This window comes from Centruroides vittatus, unplaced genomic scaffold, assembly GCF_030686945.1.
Source record: "Centruroides vittatus isolate TY-2023 unplaced genomic scaffold, ASM3068694v2 contig_391, whole genome shotgun sequence".
In the NCBI taxonomy this organism is placed as follows: domain Eukaryota; kingdom Metazoa; phylum Arthropoda; class Arachnida; order Scorpiones; family Buthidae; genus Centruroides; species Centruroides vittatus.
The window spans coordinates 3,692,815-3,700,834 of NW_027122207.1; positions in this window are offsets into that span (position 1 = coordinate 3,692,815).

An 8,020-nucleotide genomic window follows, 5' to 3' on the forward strand; every position below is an offset into this window, starting at 1 on the left:
CACGTTCTACTTTAACCTAACCTATTCTAATAATTTGGTTGCTAATAATTATGGTAATTAGAATAGGTTAGGTTAGAACGTGCATCCCACTGTTTTCTTGCTGGAATTAGAGACGAGCCGCCATCTTGGCTACCTAAGGTAACATGAACCCATTTGTCTATGGTATATCCAGGTAGTGGGATAACACGAAAATAGCCTGAACCTGAAACAGTTCCATCTGCACCTGTTTCAAATATAAATAAAAATAAAACTCAGGAATTGAAGAAGAAAAAGGAAAAGTTAAGATCAAAAACGAATACAAAATCAAAGAAAAGTTCGTCAACAAGTGTAAAAGAATGGACAAAAACAGGGAAGAAAAGACCTTCAACTGGTAAAGAGGAAAATAACAAGGTTGGAAAGAAATGAGGATGGATAAAAAACAGGCGGATTAATGTGAGTACTATTTAAATTAATTTACTATTTTGTTTAATTTAGTTTTGGAGTCACGTGATCTCCAATTAAATAACCGGTTACAGCTCAGTCTCGATATTAAATTAAAATGGCGACCGGAAGTTCCGCCATCTTGGAACCATATGTAACTTTAACCGTCATTTGACTAAGAAAGGTTTGATTTTATAACGCTTATTTCTGTATGAATTAAAACAGCAATATTTTTACAGTAGAGGTTAAATTACAAATTTCAACAGTTGAATTTATAGAGGATTTAGATTACTTCAAGTAATAAAAGGTTGTGACGAAAACAAAAAAGTATAGACAAAAATATTAAATATATAAACGAATAAAAATACAAGGAGCCAATTAAAAAACTGAACATATACGGTAATTAATAATAATTGGGTTTCAATTTGAAAAAAAATTGTAGACAAATTCCCACTGCCGTCCGTCCGTCTGTTTTTTCTTAATCTTGAGAACAGAGTTAGATAGATGAAAGACCAGACGTGGAATCCTTAGAGGCAGGATGTCCCGATTAACTATATACGAACTTCCAATGCAAACAAGAAGTCGTGTTATTTCAATTGAAAAATTTTCCCCTGAAAGCTGTTAATGGATGACCGGTACGACTCTATTGTTAAAGGAAAAGTATGATGTACAGGGACAAGACATTACAGTACTAATTTCAGATGGAGAGCATATATTTTAAATAAAATAAATTATAAAAATATGGCCGATTTCTAAAATTATTGTGCTTACAGAACGGGTTTTTTTTTCTATATCAACTTTGTGTCTTTAGTAATAAGTACTTTAGACTCAGGTAGAAAAATGAGAATGTCTTACGAATCCGTACGTATGGTTTTAATTATTGTAAATTTATTTCATTGTAAAAGCCCGAAGAAGGACGTGTAGCATCCGAAATGCATAGCATTAAAGGTTTATAAAAAAGTTGATTGTATGGTCTTCGTCTTGATTAAAAAAAAATTATATTAGGCATAAGATAAAATTACGTGTTATTAGCCAATATAGTGTTTCTGATTTTTGTTTTTAAAAATAAGAAAGACAAAGTTTAATATAAAAATAGAATTAAAAATTGCTCATTGAAATTAAAAATTCATTAAGTTCTATTTAATTCTTTTTTAATTTAAGATCATTCAGTCGTCAATAAGCACACAAAATAAAGAATTTATGACAAAATATCTGAATATTCAGCATCGTAATGCAGTGGAGTTTTTGACCTTGTGTGATTTTTAGCTTATTTATTCATTTGATCAAACTAATAATAAGTGTAAATAAAATAAATCCGGAAAAAATTCGCGTATTAATTACTACTTGCATCATATTAATTATTATTTGACGTCTTTTTAACGACGAATCTTCTATTATTAATTGTTATTTTTAATTATTTCATTTAATTTTTGATTAAATACATTACATCAATGTTATAATAATGCGATGATGTCACCATGATACTGACTTGGCTTTGTCGTAGATCTATAAAAGTGTTATGCAAGTTGCATTCTTTTAATTGTTTTGCTAATATTGATTTTACTTTTGTTCAAAAACAGTTTTTGTATTTAAAAAGTATTATATTGGTTATACATTTATAGATTAGTAGTTTTTTCCTTCTTTTTTTGACTAAGGTTCCTTTAAATAAGTAGTTGGACTTACTCCTGAAAATATATCAGATTAGTATAGAAAAAATAGTGAAAAAAGAAAATACGGATTTATTATGAGAGAATTATCAATAAGTATTCCGCTTCTGATATTGTTAATTGATGTCTAGAGGCGGATTTAGAAAATTTCCAAGGAGACGACTCGAAAAACAGTTAAAATTCAGTCATAAAAAAACGTAAAATTTATTGATTGGCTATAAAAACAAACATTATTCTTTAGTATTTGTCCTTAGAATAAAAATAAGAAAATAAATTACATATAACAAGTAATCTCCGGAGGGCAGTTGAATATAAAAATTATTGAGTTCTGAATACATTGAAAAGTTTTAAAAAAATTTTGAAGACTATAGAAATTGCAATTTCATTTAACAGAAGTTAATACCAAACTGAGAATATTTTTTACTGGTTTAAAAATGATTAAAAATGTATCTTTATATATCAGTTTATTTTATACCGATAAACATTATATACTGCTGTATAAACGGATAAAATTAAACGCTTCTCAATTATGCCTAATAGCAGAAAAATATAGCAATGTACCTAGAAGGAAAAACACATTTAATAAATTGCTAAGTTTCTGCAATTTATAGTAGTAGTATTTTTAGCATGTTACATCATAACATAGTATAAATAATGTTACATATTCTTATATGTTCTATACATCCTATATCGTTACTACCAAATCAGCAGAATTTCCGCTAAAATTTTAGAATATTAAGTAATGATATGTTACCTTTTTTGTTTTTTCTGATAACTAAACTGCAAAAACAATTCTTTTTTTATTAATTATGGAAATTTTACACAAATGTTACTGTAATGAGTCATATACAGGGTTCATACGCACCTGGGAAGTCAGGGAATTTGTCAAAAATTGTCAAAAAGTCAGAGAATTTGTCAAAAATTGTCAAAAAGTCAGAGAATTTGTCTGCTTAACTGCCTTGTTGATTTCGTTTGCAGAATATGGCTGACCAAGTGTAGCCATCTGCAGGCGGCAAGAAGTAATGCTGCAACCTTTATTACGAATATAGTAGAATCCATTTTTCTATTGAAACATTTTTAGTAATAGAAGACACCCATTATATGTACAGATCCGTCTTTTATAAAATGTCTTTCTTATGTGCATAACTGCTTTCCTTAACTGATACCATCGAAACTATCTTCCAAAAATGCTGAAAATTTTTCTGGGCGCTTAGTGCTGAATCTTGCACAATCACGTGTAATGAATTAATTTTAATTTTATGCATGTAATAAGTTTTACTTACTGTATTGTAAGAATATATTTTAAAATCACTTAATCCTTTCCAAACCTCCAACAATTATCGTTTACACCCTCAATTTGAGATAAAGTGTCAATGAATCGATTTTAAAAAATGAGAACAAAGGGCAAAAATTGATAAATAATACCAATAAATTACAAATATTTTAATTTTTATTGTGTAACAAAACATAATAAATTTTATAAAAAATTTATAAATTAAGGTATAGCCTAAATTTATACTTTTTTAACGGACTACAGAATTTATTAATTTCCTGCACTTTGATACATAGTTTAATAGACTTAAAGTTGAGTAACAAATATCACTGATTCTGGCGAATTTAGGGCTTAAAAACAGTCAATATTGATCGTACCTGTAGTAATACTGTGGTATGTTATAGTTTTGAATATCAACTAGGTAGCCCGATCACTTTTTTACGTGGGCAAAAAACGCTTTATTTGAAAATTTATAAGTTTATGTTAAAATTATGTTGCTGTTTAAAAACAGTTGTCTTTTTGTTGAAAGATTGGTTTTAAAATTAAGTGTTTCTAAGTCAAGAGTTCATCTTTTTTTTAAGTACTATTTGTATATCAGAGAATATTGTTGATTTTATGCTTCCTTGTGTTTACTAGATTTACAAACAAATAATAATGATAAATGATGATAAAATAAAAAAGCTCATGTTTCGTTTGTAAATTGCTTATTTTTTCATTACATTAAAGTTGTGGATCCTATTAAACATTTTTCTACAGGATGCATGTACTGTACTATACTTTTTTTGCAGTCCTTGGAACGTATCAACTGTGCAAAAATAGGGATAGATGTACTCGATGTTCACAGTAAGTAAAATGCTGTTTTATTATGTCGATATTCCACACCGTAAGAAATGTGAGGGTCAGGGAATTTGGACAAAGTTGGTCAGAGAAAGTCAGGGAATTCAAAACAAAAATCTGAGTAAGGAACCCTGTATATAAAATGTCAATATTAGAAAGGAAGTATTTTTTCCTATTATAAAAACAAAAGCTGGTAACGTTGTATTCTACAAATTTACCATACTAAACCTAATTCCGGAAATTTATTGACAAACTATCCAAAAATGTACTGTTGAAGTGTATAATGCAGGAATTGATAAATTTTTTTGTAAAAAGCTTAACAGTCTACTGTCGGTACTAATTTTGGATATAAGGGTAGTTTTAGGTTTTCTAATGTGTAATTTTAGTCCATGTTGCATGCTGTATAGATATCTGAATGGATCTGTGGTGGGTTTGATACCTAAAATCTGTTAATTTTGCAAAAATACAAATTGATAAGGGCCGTAGAAAAGCCGAAATGCATTCTGGTTGAGAAATTTTTGGATAGTTTGTCAATAAATTTCGATCCTTGGTAATTTATCGAACCCCAGGTTAACGGATTCACAAAAGTCGCTAGCGATTAGGTCAGGAACCCTTTATATTAACCTAAAGCATTAATTATTTTATTATTGATGATCAATCATTTATAGGTTGTTTTAATTCATTTGACCAAAACTAAAAGTGTACTTAAATAATTTTTAGTAACTTAGATTTTCATTGTTTCTATAATGCAAAGCGAAGTTATCTTTGTCGAAAATGCTATTTTAAACGATTTTATATCTTATTCATATCGCATACGAATATAATAATAATATAAAATAATACTTAAAAAAAATTGAAATGAAATTCTTTATTTTAAACCGTAACCGACGTTAAAAATTGCTACAGGAACATATGGAAACTTTAAATTTGTCAATGGTGTGAATCCATCGCAAACTTCTCCGAATTAATTTTTATATTCTTCCTTTTACTCTGTTATTTATTCGGATGTTTCGATTGCAATTTTAATTCTTTTATACAACAGAAAAATTCCAGAATAACATTTTCAAAATCACTCAAAGAGAACAAACAATGCACAATATTCAAGTACTGTATTTAAATTAACTTCACTTTATAAAAAAAAAAGAAAGAATGTTGTGTTGAATAATAATAAGCTTTCTTTTTTTTTATTAAAATGTACACTTTTAGTTTCAATAAAGACAAGCAGTTTCCTTCTAGAAGTAAAATGCTTTGTAACTGTGTGATGATGCCGAAAGAAAAGGAATATTTCTAAACATTTGACATTTTTAATAGAGTTTAAAATTAGTTTTGTAAAATAATACTGCCAGGACACTCCGTTTTGAATGCTAGAGAACAATTCAGAATTTATAATTTATATCATAAAACTGGGAGACTTAATTAACCGGCTAAGACATAACAGTATTATGTACTGAATGACTTAAAATATGGTCATATTGTAGAGAATAATTTCGAAAACTTTCTCGATGTCTTAATATACTCGCATACTAGTATCAAAAGATGTAATATTGACTTCTTTATAATTAACATCAACTGCCATTAAAAATTGTTAACGTCATTCAGATATTGTGAAAACGATAAAATCTAAAATAGATATTATTATACTCTTATGATAATAAAGTAATGGTTCCGTTTTTTTGTTTATTTTTGTATTAAAAAAAACTTGAAATGAAAATTTTTATATAAAAGAATTCAGGTTAGAATAAATTAATATCGAGCTTTTTAAAACACGAAGCCTTGTTAACGTATTTTTTTCGATCATTTGTAAATGCTATTATATTGGGTTGAATTTCGCATTAATTACAGTATACAATTTGTTGATAGGAAGGAGTGTTGTCGGCCGAAAAATAATAACTAAAGAAAAAACAATTATAATTGTTAAATTTTAAAGAAATTTCTTCTCTCGGGATTAATCTACTTCATGTTTATTATACTTTTAAACACTAGATCGTAAATTATCTTATTAATTTGAATTTTAAATAAAAGTTCATGTCTAAATTTTTATATCTAATGTTTCTTTTGTGGTAATTACAATTTTAAAATGATTTACATATATAATAAATTAGAATTCCACCCCTTTTTAAATATAAAGTTGAAACAAGTGTTCTAATAATACCAGTACTTTATAGATAAACGTCTCTTCAAGCGAATCTATTATTATGATTTTTTAACATATATTTAAGTTACAGGTTATTTTATTATATACAAGGCTTTCGTTTATGCATATATAACAAAAAAATAAAAATAAATAAATAAAATAAGAATAATTTAATACGTATGTCCGAGTTAAGATACAAAATTATTACAAGAAAAGGTGCCATAATTCTGTACTTAACACTGATGTTTTCAGTGTTTAATTCATTTTTTTCCACCTTTTATATGATTTTATACAGTAGGCACCTTGCTTTACGGGTAGATATTCTTTATCGTCATTTATGAAATGGTTAATTAAACGCCGTATTGTTTTTATTGAACATGTCGTTATGGTATTATATATAAATTACCAATGATAAGAAACTTGTATCGATTTTACTAATAGTTTTATATATAGGATTTCTAGAATAAAACCTCAATTTATAACATTGATCATATGAGAATCGTTGGTAATATTTTCTAATTTTTCCAGTTCAGTTAGTTTTTTTTTTTATAAAACTTTTTATCCCGTCTTCATAAGATATCCTCCCATCATTTTTCATTAAGACTGGTAGGCTTGATATTTACGAAATATTCCACGAAGGCGTAAAAACCGAGAAAAATAAAAGCATTGGGGTGACATCACTAAGGGCGTATCTCGAGTCACACCAAACATATTCCGCACGCGTGCAAACAGTTTCGGTGTCTTACTATCTACTTCGACCGCATAAAAACTTTCATGCTAATTATGCTGGAAATCTCGAGTTCCTCGAGGAAATATATTGTTTTATAAAACGATACATCCGATTTTATCGCTCGAAAGAAAAATTGAAGGTTACTCGACGTCTCTTGTACGTGAATCATTTGGCTTTTATCCAAATGTTTGAAGGTTCCTAAGAAATTTTTTTTCTTTTTTTCGTTAGAGGAAAATATCATCTCGAGTAATTTTGATGGATAAGATTCATTATTTATTCCTTGGCAATGAATAAGTCGGATATATCGCCGTTTTTAAACATTATCCGGTTTTTATCTGCATATTTTACTTTCCAGCAGTTAAGAGAGAAGAATGTGTGGGTTCTTTGTAATCATTTTTTATATCAAATTATATGTAATTGCATAAAATAAGTGTTTACAAACGTAATTTGTCTTTTCGTTCCCAGATTATTCCGGATTGTAGAAGGCATTAGCCTACTGTATACGATTATGTTGTTTTTCTTTTTTTTAAATGCACAATAACGTAATTCGAATTACGAATTTCTGCAATCCTAACCTATAATTGCATTTTCTTTTCTTCTTTTTTAAATTCCCAATTAAGAAATTATATAACTATTAAATTTATTTGTACGAATTTGACTAGAATCTGCCTAACTGAAGTAAGGAGTTAAGAATAATTATCCGTATTTTATACGTGTAAATTCGCGAGATGACAAATTCATATAAAATGATAGATGATATTTTAAAAATTCTTTATGCCACACTTCACTAGAATAAAGTTAATTTTAAAGAAAAGCATCTACCCAAATAGGGTATCGTGTCACATTTTTGTGTCGTTAACCGCCCTCTTCTGATTCATTTTAAAAAGTTCCAACCCAAATTTAAGGACATTCGAGATAGAAAACAACACATCCCATTTTGATGGCGCAATCATTTTTTT